The sequence below is a fragment of the Myotis yumanensis genome, unplaced genomic scaffold (assembly GCF_028538775.1).
Source record: "Myotis yumanensis isolate MYYU_CA2020_CCGP unplaced genomic scaffold, mMyoYum1.0.hap1 SCAF_2, whole genome shotgun sequence".
NCBI lineage: Eukaryota > Metazoa > Chordata > Mammalia > Chiroptera > Vespertilionidae > Myotis > Myotis yumanensis.
The window spans coordinates 103,335,340-103,349,022 of record NW_027223753.1 but is presented as its reverse complement, the minus strand read 5'-3'; the positions used below and the strand labels follow the sequence as shown (position 1 = coordinate 103,349,022).

Below are 13,683 nucleotides of genomic sequence, written 5' to 3'. Positions count from 1 at the left end.
ACCGGGGCTGTTTCAACCTGACCGGGGTTGTCCCTACCACACCGGGGCCGTTTCGACCTGACCGGGGTCGTCCCTACCTCACGGGGGCCGTTTCAACCTCACCGGGGTCGTCCCTACCTCACGGGGGCCGTTTCAACCTCACCGGGGTCGTCCCTACCTCACGGGGGCTGTTTCAACCTCACCGGGGTCGTCCCTACCACACCGGGGCCATTTCAACCTCACTGGGGTCGTCCCTACCTCACGGGGGCCGTTTCGACCTCACCGCGGTTGTCCCTACCACACCGGGGCTGTTTCAACCTGACCGGGTTGTCCCTACCACACCGGGGCCATTTCGACCTGACCAGGGTCGTCCCTACCTCACGGGGGCCATTTCAACCTGACCGGGTTGTCCCTACCACACCGGGGCCGTTTTGACCTGACCAGGGTCGTCCCTACCTCACGGGGGCCATTTCAACCTCACCGCGGTTGTCCCTACCACACCGGGGCTGTTTCAACCTGACTGGGGTTGTCCCTACCACACCGGGGCTGTTTCGACCTGACTAGGGTCGTCCCTACCTCACGGGGGCCGTTTCAACCTCACCGGGGTCGTCCCTACCTCACGGGGGCCGTTTCAACCTCACCGCGGTTGTCCCTACCACACCGGGGCTGTTTCAACCTGACAGGGGTTGTCCCTACCACACCGGGGCTGTTTCGACCTGACCAGGGTCGTCCCTACCTCACGGGGGCCATTTCAACCTCACCGGGGTCGTCCCTACCACACCGGGGCTGTTTCAACCTGACCGGGGTTGTCCCTACCACACCGGGGCTGTTTCGACCTGACCAGGGTCGTCCCTACCTCACGGGGGCTGTTTCAACCTCACCGGGGTCGTCCCTACCACACCGGGGTCGTTTTGACCTGACCGGGGTCGTCCCTACCTCACGGGGGCTGTTTCAACCTGACCGGGGTTGTCCCTACCACACCGGGGCCGTTTCGACCCGATCAGGGTCGTCCCTACCACACCGGGACCGTTTCAACCTCACCGGGGCCATCCCGACCTCACCGGGGCCATCCCAGCCTTACCGGGGAAACAGGAAGTTTGGCCCTCTGTCCCCTGCCGGCGGCTCCCCACCTGACAAAATCTCCAGGCGTTCCTGGTGGTTGAACATCCAGCACTCCTGCCCTCCACCAAGTGCACAGACTGCCTGTATGCTGTCCCCCAGCGCCCCACAAGAGACTGGGACCAGTGGGCATGTTTGTGCTCTTGCTGGTACAGCAGTTCCACAGTGCCGGCTGAGTCAGGCCCAGCCCTGGCCGGCCCCGGACCCGACTCTGCCCCCCGATTGCGTCCCTCCCAGATGCAAGGAGCTGAAATCTGCAGCCTGCTGGGATGGGCTCTGTACTTGGTGCCTCTGCACATCCTACTCAGTCTCAATGCGCTTCTTTCTATGCGAGGAGTTGAAATCTGCAGTTTGTTGGGTTGGGCTCTGTACTTGGTGTCACATCCTACTCAGTCTCAATGTTCTTTCTCTCCTTCCAGTTGTAGAGCTTCCACTGGGCCAACTTTCCCATGGTTCTGTATGATAGGTGTTTGTCTGATATTTGGTAGTTTCGATGTTGTTGTGTGAGGTAGCACGCACAGGTCTCTTCCTTATGCCGCCATCCTGGTTCTCCTGGGTCTGCTTCTTGAGTGTGTCTCCCATGGCTGCGAGCAGTTGAAGTCTGCAATTTGTTGGGATAGGCTGCAAAAGCGCAGGTGGGTCTTTCTGTGCATCTGGCACAGCTTGGATGGGGATGTAAATTGATTAGGGCTGAGACTCAGGGAGTCGCCATGGCGGAGCAAATAGCACTGGCTGAGTCTCCGCGGCCCCTTGAATCTCTGCCAGGGCTTTGTGTCCCCCAGTGCCAGCGAGCAGCTGTGCAACAGAGTCTCCCTCGCTTTCTGATGGCTGCAAGGCCGTGCTGCCTCTCCCCGTAGGGTCTGGTGCCTCATGATCCCGCCTGAACCAGCTCAGTGGATTTGAAAGTTTGCAGTAGCAAAGGCGTTTCTACTTGTGAGTCTGGCACAGCCCAGATGGGATTGTAAATTGCGTAGGGCGGGGTCACAGGGAGTCACCGGGGCGGAGACTCAGCGGCCCCTTGCCTATCCAGGACTCCAGGACTTTGTGTCCCCCAGTGCCGGCGAGCAGCCGAGCGCCAGAGCCTCCCTCGCTTTCTGACCGCTGGAAGGCCATGCCGTCTCTCACCTTGGGGCCTGGGGCCTCAGAGACCCGCCCGAACCAGCTCAGTGGATTTGAGAGTTTGTAAAAGCACAGTCATTCCCTCTTGTGCCTCTGGCACAGCCCTGAGGGTAGGGTGGGGTCACAGGGAGTCGCCAGCGTGGAGGAAATAGCGATGGCGGCGTCTCCGCGCCCCTCGCCTCCCCGGGACACCAGGACTTCTTGTCCCCAGTGCCGGCGAGCAGCCGCGTGTCAGAGCTTCCCTCGCTCTCCGACCACTGCAAGGCCGTGGCCGCCTCTCCCTGTGGGATCTGGGGCCTCAGAGACCCGCCCCGAGCAAGCCCAGAGTATTCGAGGGTTCGTAAAAAACCGAGAATCCATTTGCAGCCCGAGTGGTGTGTGACTGCGTACCTCTGGTTTTGGTGCCTCCGTAGCTCCCACTCAGTCTCAGTGCGCTTCTTTCTTTTCCTCCAGTTGTAGATCTCCCACTGGGCCAACTTCCCCATGGTTCTGAGTGGCGGTTGTTTACTTCATAGTTGATAGTTTCAATGATGCTGTGAGAGAGCAGCACACACAGGTCCGCTCCCTATGCCGCCATCTTGGTCCTCTCTAATTTTATCTTTTCTAGAATGTCATTTAAATGGAATCATATAATATGTAGTCTTTTATGACAAGGTTCCCCACTTAGCATAATATTTTAAGATTTATCTATTATTGCATGTGTTAGTAGTTTCTTCCTGTGTCAACTTGACTGGGCTGAATTGTGTTGTGTCTCCCAGAATTCTCTTCCTTGCATGTTTCCATTAGGGTGGGCCACAGAGTGGTCAGTGTGAAGCTGGGAGAGCAGGAGTGAGGCTGTAGCCATTTTTATGGAGGCACTTTTGGAGCTCACACATGTAACTTACTTGCTGGTTCAATTTGTTGGTGTGGGGCAGAATGGCCTATAATGTTCTACCTTTCCTTGGATCCTCTTTCAGCTTTTCGGATTCCTGGACCAAGTGTGTGTTTAGCAACTTGGCAAAGGGCAACTTTCCCCAAAGGATACCCATATCATCAAGATTAGGGACACCGAGAAGTGACCTAGGGTCACTCATGGGTTCCATCTTGCTCTTGTTTCTTCCACTTTACATGGATCTTCCCTTCCCAACTGCCTACCCTGTGAACTCCAAGTTCTAGTACTAGATGCAAAAACCCACATGGAGAATGCTGAGCTGATTCCAATTGTGTAATGTTAATCCCTATAAACAAATCACTACACAAACATACTGCAAATGTCCTAGTTGTTCTCTTTCTCTGTTTAACTCTGAAATAATTCCCTTTTCTTATTGAATAGATTTCCATTGGATAGATGTACATTTTTTTTTTATTCATTCACTAGTTGATGGGAATTTTGTTGTTCTCAGTTGGCTTGATATTAACATATAGGTCTGTGTGTGAACATATTTCAAAATATGTATGTATAAAAATAGTAATAACTAGCCTCCCGCAGGGCGGGGAGGGGGGCGCGCTCTGTGCGCGGGGCCTTCCGTTCTTGGCGGCGTGGCCTAGATGACGTCACTATCCGTGACTGGAGCTGGAGGACAGAGGAGCCCTTCCCGTTGCCGGTGCCAGCCTGCCTCTTGGAATTATTTCGCTCAATGATTCACCTTTGCCAGTCTCATCCCGTGTCTGCTTTGTTAAATTCCATGATCCGGACTCAGCAGCTGTGGCACAGCATCTGACAAACACTGTATTCGTTGACAGAGCATTGATAGTCGTACCATATGCAGAAGGAGTTATTCCTGATGAGACTAAGGCTTTGTCTCTGTTGGCACCAGCTAATGCAGTGGCAGGTCTTCTGCCTGGTGGTGGACTCCTGCCTACTCCTAACACACTTACCCAGATTGGCGCTGTTCCATTGGCTGCTTTGGGAGCTCCTACTCTTGATCCTGCCCTTGCTGCACTTCGGCTTCCTGGAGCAAACTTGAACTCTCAGTCTCTTTCTGCAGATCAGTTGCTGAAGCTTATGAGTACTGTTGATCCCAAGTTGAATCATGTAGCTGCTGGTCTTGTTTCACCAAGTCTGAAATCAGATACCTTTAGTAAAGAAATAGAGGAAGCCATGAAGAGAGTACGAGAAGCACAGTCCCTAATATCTGCTGCCATAAAACCAGATAAAAAAGAAGAAAAATGAAGGCGCTCAAGATCAAGATCACGCTCTAGGAGGAGGAGGACTCCTTCATCTTCTAGAAACAGGCGGTTAAGAAGCAGATCTAGAAGGAGGTCACATTCTAAGTCAAGGAGTAGGTGATCCAAAAGTCCCAGACGGAGAAGATCTCATTCCAGAGAGAGAGGTAGAAGGTCAAGGAGCACATCCAAAAACAGAGACAAAAAGAAAGAAGACAAAGAAAATAAATGTTCCAAAACACCACCAGAAAGTTATAGCACAGCCAGACGGACCAGAAGTGCAAGCAGAGAGACGACATCGACGAAGCAGGAGTGGCACAAGACCTAAAAAGCCCAGGTCTCCGAAAAGAAAATTGTCTCGCTCACCATCCCCTAGGAGGCATAAAAAGGAGAAGAAGAAAGATAAAGACAAAGAAAGAGGCAGAGATGAATGAGAACGATCAACAAGCAAGAAGAAGAAAAGTAAAGATAAAGAAAAGGATCGGGAAAGAAAATCGGAGAGTGATAAAGATGTAAAACAGGTTACATGGGATTATGATGAAGAAGAACAGGGGTATGACAGCGAGAAAGAGAAAAAAGAGGAGAAGAAACCAACAGAACCAGTTTCCCCCCAAACAAAAGAATGTTCTGTGGAAAAGGGAACTGGTGATCCCCTGAGAGAATCCAAAGTGAATGGTGATGATCATCATGACGAAGACATGGATATGAGTGACTGAATATGGCCTCCATGAGAATCCACCTGTATACATGCATCAGTTTCATTCCTTTGTGTGATATCTTCAGGCTGTATTTGTTCATCTCAAACCTTAGATGTATACAGCTCTGAGCTATAAATGGTTATAACGCTCCTGATATTGATATTATTTACACCCAAAAATTTTTAGAAAATACTATGTGGGTAACCAATTCTTGATGTGGTGAAATCTGATTGAGTAACCAAGCAGTTACTCATAACAGAAGTGAAAAGCTGCATGCATCTACAGCAAGCAATGATTGTTTATGTTGTATAATCTCCTTTATTAAGTAAGCTCATTTATAGTATTTCTAGAATTTGATTCATTGCCGTAATAGAGCCATGTAGGGAATGCACTGATTGCATGTTAATTGTGGCAGGAATATCCTCAATGTAATTAAAATCCTCCAACATGATGGATCTACTTATGGTCTTGTTTGTTGACATGACAAATTAACATTCTTATAGTTACATCTGGAAATAAGCATTTGAAATAGATAATCCTTTAAGCCTTGTGGCTGAAATTTTATGGCTTTTGTTTAACTTTGAAAGGTTATATATGCACTAACCTTTTTTTGATGGCTGCTTAGGCTTTAATTACAGAAACAAGATTTGAAATGAAACTGTCTTTGGCAGTGAGTAAATAGCATACTTTGAAGTAGAGTTGTATACTTTTTCATAAGGTGTTTGGGAATTTTTTTCCCTGAAATAATTTATTTCACACCTACATCATTGAAAGCTATCTGCCTAACCTGAGTCCATCTGTAAAAGAGTTATCTCTTGTCCTAATTTTCAATTTTTCACTTTTATTAATTTGTTTTAATCTCAGTGTTGGAAAAAGGGGGTAGTGCATTTTAAATTGACCATATGCTTTTAAAGTGAGACAAATGTACTTGATAATGTACTTTTTATTTGATCTCAAGTTGTATAAAACCAAAAAATTTGTGTTACTGTTAAAAAATAGTAATAACTAAAAATGCTAAAGGTTGATTTTTCTGTCCATCCAAGCAACTGATTGGAGATGAAAGCCAATTAGGGCTGTATTAGAAGTTTAAATTGGGCAAAGATTAGACATCATTTTAGACAGGTGTTCTGCCCATACAGTATTTATTGAATTTGTTAATTATAGAGTTCTTGCACTGCCAAACCATTCCTAAGAATTCAAAGAAAGAAATGGTAAAATGGACAGCCTACTCATCCATCATACTGTATATTAAAACTTAATTCAGGTGCATTTTGATAATTTCACAATCTTTTAAACAGTTATAACAAGGGTGGGTTTTAAATCTGCAGGTCCTCAGATTTTTAGTACAGTATGCCATTAAATAAGTTCCACATATCCACCTCAGTTCACTCCTCAACATACCCTCAACAAAATTTTGCTGGAAAAAAAATGCATACTTTTGAGGGAAAATATGTGGCTCAAGGTCCAAGAGATTTGTTAAGATTTTTGGTTCACAAATGAAGTCTTCAGTTTAACCAAGAATCCCTTGTTTCTCTCTCAATCATCCAGCCTTCCCTTAGCTTGCTCAATGACTGACCCAAACAAATCAGAAAGCAGGCATCCTGTCTGCTACCTCAAGAAACATCACCATTATTGCCCAGAAATGGTTCACAGGTCCTATCCAGAAATCCTGTTACTCACCCCACCACCACCGCCCACCGTCCCAGGAGTCTGATTCCTGCATTGACATTTTTATCAAGAATAAACTTGCGACCAAACATGGCAGCGGCTGCGCAGCAGCTGCGGTGGCGTGGGTGACTCGGGGCATCTGCCAGGCGACCTCCCTGAGGCTTTTCCATCTGAGTTGAAGGTCCCTCCATGGCCTGCGGATCTGCCGGGTGCGTCTCCAGAGCACACTGCAGCTCCTCTGCATTTCATCCATGCTGGAGTGGCCAGAACAAGGAGGCACTGTTCTGGGGTGAAAAGTGTCCCCCCAGGTGTAACAACCTGTAAACTTTAAAAACAAGCCACACAAAACAAACAAGATGGGGGAGAAGAAGCCAGAGCCTCTGGACTTTGTGAAGGATTTCCAGAAGTACCTGACCCAGCAGACCCACCACGTGAACATGATCTCGGGGTCAGTGAGCGGGGACAAGGAGGCAGAGGCTCTTCGGGGAGCTGGGACAGATGGCGATCAAAATGGACTTGACCACCCATCTGTTGAAGTTTCCCTGGATGAAAACTCAGGAATGTTAGTAGATGGCTTCGAAAGGACCTTCGATGGTAAGCTCAAGTGTCATTATTGCAACTATGCCAGCAAAGGGACAGCCCAGCTTATCGAACACATCAGAATCCACACAGGTGAAAAACCTCATAGATTTCACTTACGTCCATTTGCCTCTGCTTACGAGCGTCACCTGGAAGCCCATATGCGTTCCCATACAGGAGAAAAACCATATAAATGTGAATTGTGTTCCTTCCGCTGCAGCGATCGAAGTAACCTCTCCCATCATCGACGGCGCAAGCATAAGATGGTACCAATCAAAGGTGCGAGGTCTTCCTTAAGCAGCAAGAAAATGTGGGGCGTTTTACAGGAGAAAACCAGCAACTTGGGCTATAGCAGAAGAGCACTAATCAACTTACGTCCGCCTTCCATGGTGGTTCAGAAGCCAGACTACCTTAACGATCTCACCCATGAAATCCCCAACATCCAGACGGACTCCTATGAAAGTATGGCGAAAAGCACCTCAACCGGGGTCCTACGCAGGGACCCCCAAGAACTCCTGGTCGACAACCCTCTCAATCAGCTCTCCACTCTCGTAGGGCAGTTGTCCAGCCTGCCCCCTGAAAACCAGAACCCCGCGTCCCCCGACGTAGTGCTCTGCCCAGACGAGAAGCCTTTCCTGATGCAGCAGCCCTCGGCCCAGGCAGTGGTTTCTGCCGTGGCCGCTCAAGTATTCCTCAGAGCGCCTCCCCCACCAGCCCCGAGCCTCGGCCGCCCCAGAGCCAGAGGAACTACAGTCCCGTGGCAGATCCAAGCAGCGAACCCAGTGCCCACACGAGCACCCTGAGCATAGGAAACAGCCAGCCGAGCACGCCCACTCCGACCCTGCCGGCCCAGGACCCGCAGCTCCTGCACCACTGCCAGCACTGACGTGTACTTTGCCGACAACATCCACCATTCACATGGGATGTCATGGGTGTGAGAACCCTTTCCAGGGCAACATCTGCGGATGCAAATGTAAAAACAAGTGCGACTTCGCCTGTCATTTTGCAAGAGGGCAGCATAACCAGCACTGACCGGGAACAGTCACATTACTCTGTCCTTGGTTTTGACTTTATGCATTTTTTTAGTTTTGTTTATTGTTGGTTTTTGTTGGTGGGGGGAGGACCCATCCCTAATATGCTAATTTAAAGTTTATACATTATATTTATAGAAAACAAAGTTGACAATAGAAACAAATGTTTTCCTTTTTTTTTTTTCCATAAAAGTTTGGTCAGGGTCATTTATATATTAGAACAATTAGACACATTGGTGTCTGTTTTTTCCTTTTATTTAGACTTTGATGATTGAAGTGCAATCTTAATCTTACAGGTATTCATTTAAACTCCCACGCTTAAGGTCCATATAGACTTCAAAGCTTGGTCCTAGTGGTGTTTCACTATATACGCAGCTAGATGTCATCTCTGCCATATTTAAAAATGGTAGAATAAATCACTTTCTCACAAACTTTGTTACAACTTATTTCCATGTTTAGCAGAGGAATTGCCTTTAAAATTGCTCTTTAGATAGTTGAAATACTATCTAGTTCACTTAGTTTAAGTTGAATTGATAGTTTTAACTGATAGAAGTAAAGCTATTTCAGTATATAGAAAACCTTTCTTTTTTTCCATAAGGGGGAATGTAAAACAGTTCTTTTAAAATTAAAGTTATAAAAATTTGAGAGGAATGTTCTGAAATGAAATGAAACGGGGCTTTACATTGAAAATGGATTTTAATATTTGAAAACTTGTTTGTTCAATCTCTTGCTTAAAAATGCATCAATTTTCCATTGGATTTGTTTTATTATACTTGTAGTTTATTTTTAAAACCACAAGTAAATACATGAGAATGCTGGAAATGTCAGGTGATTACCTATGAAGACGCCTTTTTTGTTCTTTTAGTTTGAACCTTGTATTTAAATGCTTTATTCTGACATCATTACTGTCAGGTGAGCTTGACAAGGACATTGAGTGTCTGTTCTCCCTCCTGTTCCTTTGATGACCAAAGAGGTAAGTGACAGTCCTATCTGGTTCCCAGAAAGAGTCCTTCACGAAATTCCACGTCCTGTTTCCTACCTCCGGCCTTGCACCCATTTGTTGTCCATAATTTCTCAAATGTGTGTATAGGAACACATGGGAAAATGGGATGAAGTATATTTTTAAAAATGAAACATACATCCAAAACGAATTCTTCTCCTCTTCAGAATTGGCCCCTTAGAACACTTAGTGTGACTTCAAGTTGTGATGCTCATTGCAGTTGTACCAGTCTTTCCTGCATGGCGACAGAGCCATGGAAGCTGACTGCCTCGACACCTAGTGGAAAAGGACTTACCATGTGAAAGTAGATATCAAATGCATACAGACAGATTTAACTTGTTTACAGAAATAAGACATGCTAATTAATCTAGAGGAATTTTGAATAGGAGGTTGCTGTTTATATATTGTGTAATAACTCGCTTACCCTGAAGAGCGCTTGGTCAAACAATAAACTTACTGTTTCTAAAAAAAAAAAAAAGAATAAACTCGCACAGAAATATGCTTCCATATCAGGATAGTTTGCATCTTGCCAGTAGCAAGTCCCCAACTCCGCCATTTGGCAAAGGGATTTATTACAGAGAAACCCAGACTGCATCAAGTGTTCGCACAACCACTTTGAAGCATTTCTATTGAACCAAAGATATTAAACTAGGAAATTGCCAGACTATCTCATTAGATGGGAAGAAACTTCAGTAATTCTGGGTATCTCCCTGAAGTCCCCTTTTAGGACTAAAAATGACTGGATAGTTTTACCAGGGAGCTATAATTATTAAAAACAGAAGTGGCCACATCACCTGTTGTTTGCCCCTGACTATAAATGAACAGCATAAAGACATACCAGAAGGTTGATAACAGAGCTACTCTGGGACAATCACTACATTTACAGAATGTCCAATAACTTAAAAATTTGGGCACACATATATCTGGAATTGTCAAAGATCATGCAAGATCCATGAAACCTAAGCAGGTTTTAGGTTGAGGTTCTGCTCATGTTGCTTTGAACTTGTAAGAACAGGTCAGTGAATCCCTTGGCCCGAGCAGAAACTATACTCTCTACTGCAGTTAACTTTACAATTATACCTGATTCGAGAAGGCTTTAGCAGCACCTGAAGTAGAGCCCCTTGCATCCACTGCTCTTTACATCAAAGGCTATTTGGTTCCCCTCTAGGGATTTGCCTTTCATGAGACATTTCACAATTCTAATGCATATTTTAAGTCACTTAACCAAGCAATATGCTCTGTCAAAGAACTTCCAAGTCAAAGAAAAGAAAGGCCTTCATGTGGAACACAGAAAAAGCACTACTCAAATCAAAAATTACTAGAAGAAACAAGATTATTTCCTCCCATGCCCCTTCCTACTTGGTGAACCCAAGTTGTATTGAATTTGTGGTTACCTCATAATTCAACTGAAAGTTTAAATTAGAAATCATAGCCCTACACAGAGCATCTGAACACATCAGTTCTTTTGAGAGCAGCATGTTCCAGGAAGTCTAATAGAGCCAGAGCCCACTACAGAGAGCATTCCTGGAGGGTGGGGCACAGGACAGGTTAGTTAAGGTCACTTAAATCTTTATCTTTTACAGCAGATCAGAACCCAGATGGCTGACTGCAGGATTTCCAATAGGGATCCAGTAGAGCTGGTTTCAAGTTTCACATCGCCACTTCACAGCTGTCACCTTATCCAGAAGTTGTGATCCACACGAGTCCAGGAGTGCAGCAACTCTGAGGTAGTCAGCCTCATGAGGGCTCAGTATCTGAACATAAACACATTCTGAAATGACCACTGGCTGCCGTTTTTGTGTTGTTGTTTTTGTATTTACAGAATACTTATTATGAAAGTACACTGATGAATCTAGTTCACACATTTAAAACACTGAAAATCCCTCTGAATTCAATATACTTAAAGAGCAGTTGTGACACAACTTCCATAGTGCAATAGGGCCTGTCACTTACATGGAGGGTCCGCATTGGTTGCTGTAGACCCAGCAGAGATCAAATGATGAATGGCTGCTGCTGGTGGTTAGCTGTGGTCTAGTTACCTCAGCAGTGTTAGCAAAGACCATTCCTTAATTGTACTGTGTGTGGCTGCTTTTCTGATTTTCAAACACAGCATACTGGTTGTCTGGCTGAAGTTTAAGGGCCTGGTTTTTTGAAACCTCATTGGTACCTCTAGTTTTGTGTCTTACTACTTTAAAGCTCTTCTCCATTTCCTTACCTTTCAGCTTTCTACATGTTTGGCAGTGGACTGCAGGGATGGGAACTGCGGATCACTGTGTATTTCTGGTGATCTTTGTTTTCCTTGCTGTGGTTTACCTGTCTCCTCCTTTAGTCATTGCTGGTTCTGGGGTTTCTGGAACAATTACTAGAGTAGAAATATTTTTTTACACCACCACCAGCAGCTCTACCTTCTTCCCAATTAACATGTGGATTTTTTTTCACTATCATCTTCCTTTTCACTTATTTGCACTGATCTCTGAGGCCACTGTAATCAACCTTTATTTGCTCAGATTCTTTCCACTTACCTTCATCCTTGTCACAGCCTTGGTATGGGTTGCTTATTCCTTCTCCTTCTTGTCTCTCTCTCTCTCTCTCTCTCTCTCTAAAAAAATTTTTTTTATAGAGAAAGCAAGGGAGAGGGAAAGAGAATCATCTATGAGAGAGATTGGCGCCTCCTGCATGCCCCCACCAGAGATCAAGCCTGCAACCCGAGCATGTGCCCTGACCAGGAATCCAACCAGTTACCTTTCGGAGCTGGGTGACTCTCCAACGAACTGAGCCACTCCAGCTGGGCACTTCTAGCCCCTCTTGGCAAAGGTGCCCAAGTTCCACTCCTCCTCGTAGGCCATGGCCTAGGCCTCCTCCACCCAAGAGGAGGGGCGGGGCAGGGCTGGGCAGCATGGCCTGCAAGCTCTAACCTCAGGGGTGGCCCATAGCCACACTCAGGCTCCCTGGCAGTGAGGTCTCAGCTCCGAGGGTGGCCCAGGAATGTGTGCAGAGCCCAGGCTGCCACTGCTGTGGGGAACATGGTGCAGGATCCCACCCTTCCTGCAGCCCCGGGGAAAGGACTGTAGGGGTGTTAGTACTGGACCAGCAGCAGTGAGGGCAGGAGCTAGACAGGTGTTCTGTTTCAGGACAATGGGTGATGACAGTTCTCAATAGATGCCTCTCAACCAGGCATTACACGGACTACACTGGAGGAAGTCATTATGTGATGCAGCCTTAGGATGGTGCCCAGGACAGCTGCCCATCAAGACACAGATGGTTTAAAAGAAAGTTTCAGAGCCCTAACCGGTTTGACTCAGTGGGTAGAGCCTGTGGACTGAAGGGTCAGGTTCCATTCCGGTCCAGGGCACATGCCTGGGTTGCAGGCTCCATCCCCAATAGGGGGCATGCAGGAGGCAGCCGATCAACGATTCTCTCTCATCATTGATGTTTCTATATCTCTCTCCCTCTCTGAAATCCATTTTTTAAAAAAAAGTTTCAGAGAACAAGGTATTTATCTTCCAATTACAAATGTAGCAAGTATCATGAAAAATGCCATACCTCACATGGGAAAGATTGCAAAACATGTCAGAGAATGTGTTCAACAGTGTGTGAGCTCGTCAGCTTCATGGCATCTGGAGCAAGAATGATGCCTTCAGAAGGAGACAATGGAGAAGATGTTCTCCCTGCCATGTCCACCCTAGGCTGGCAGTCATATAAAACCTCTGAAATTACAGATTCAGAAATCCAGAAGCTATGAAAGGAGAGAGGTGTTGGTAGAATCACTGCTACAGATGGGCTAAGGGGAGAGCTGTCCCAGGAGGCACTGACTGACCAGTTCTCCGCTGGCTTAGTGACTACAGATGGACAACAGCATGTTACGGTTTGCACAACATCATAGCAACAGATTTCAGATGTTCAACACATTCCATTTTCAGGAGTGAGGAAAGGATGGAGTGGGGAGTGTAGAGGAGCAGATAGAGAAGAAAAGGCCTGGGGAAAAGATGTCGCTGCATATTAAATTGACGGTGTGCAGCTTCTGACGCTTGACTAAGAGGTATTCATTCTGACTTGACAATCTTTTCCATGGATAATTTTAAAGTTGAATTTGAAAGGCATTAAAATATTTTTTTTATAAGAGAGTTTGTTATTCTGTGTGACCCCTATGTGCACTGTATATTGCCATTTATACCTGTCAGAGATTTGTAGACAGTTTCTTATTTTCATATTGAGTCACATTACTTTTGTAATTCAAGTAAACAGCTGGGTTCATCATATTTGCCCTTTTAATAAAATACTAGAGGCCTGGTGCACAAATTCATGCACCAGTGGGGTCCCTCGGCCTGGCCTGTGGGATCGGGTT

At 46.3% G+C, this 13,683-nt stretch overlaps 4 pseudogenes; 3 read left to right on the top strand and 1 right to left on the bottom strand.

Moving 5' to 3' along the window:
• Window positions 1–3,839: 3,839 nt before the first annotated feature.
• On the top strand, window positions 3,840–5,215 carry LOC139002012 (serine/arginine-rich splicing factor 11 pseudogene; annotated as a pseudogene).
• A 1,869-nt stretch (window positions 5,216–7,084) lies between these two features.
• LOC139002011 (zinc finger protein Pegasus pseudogene) lies at window positions 7,085–8,339 on the top strand (annotated as a pseudogene).
• A 3,065-nt stretch (window positions 8,340–11,404) lies between these two features.
• Window positions 11,405–11,866, bottom strand: LOC139002520 (protein CDV3 homolog pseudogene; annotated as a pseudogene).
• A 614-nt stretch (window positions 11,867–12,480) lies between these two features.
• On the top strand, window positions 12,481–13,289 carry LOC139002519 (nuclear transcription factor Y subunit beta pseudogene; annotated as a pseudogene).
• The last annotated feature ends 394 nt before the right edge of the window (window positions 13,290–13,683 follow it).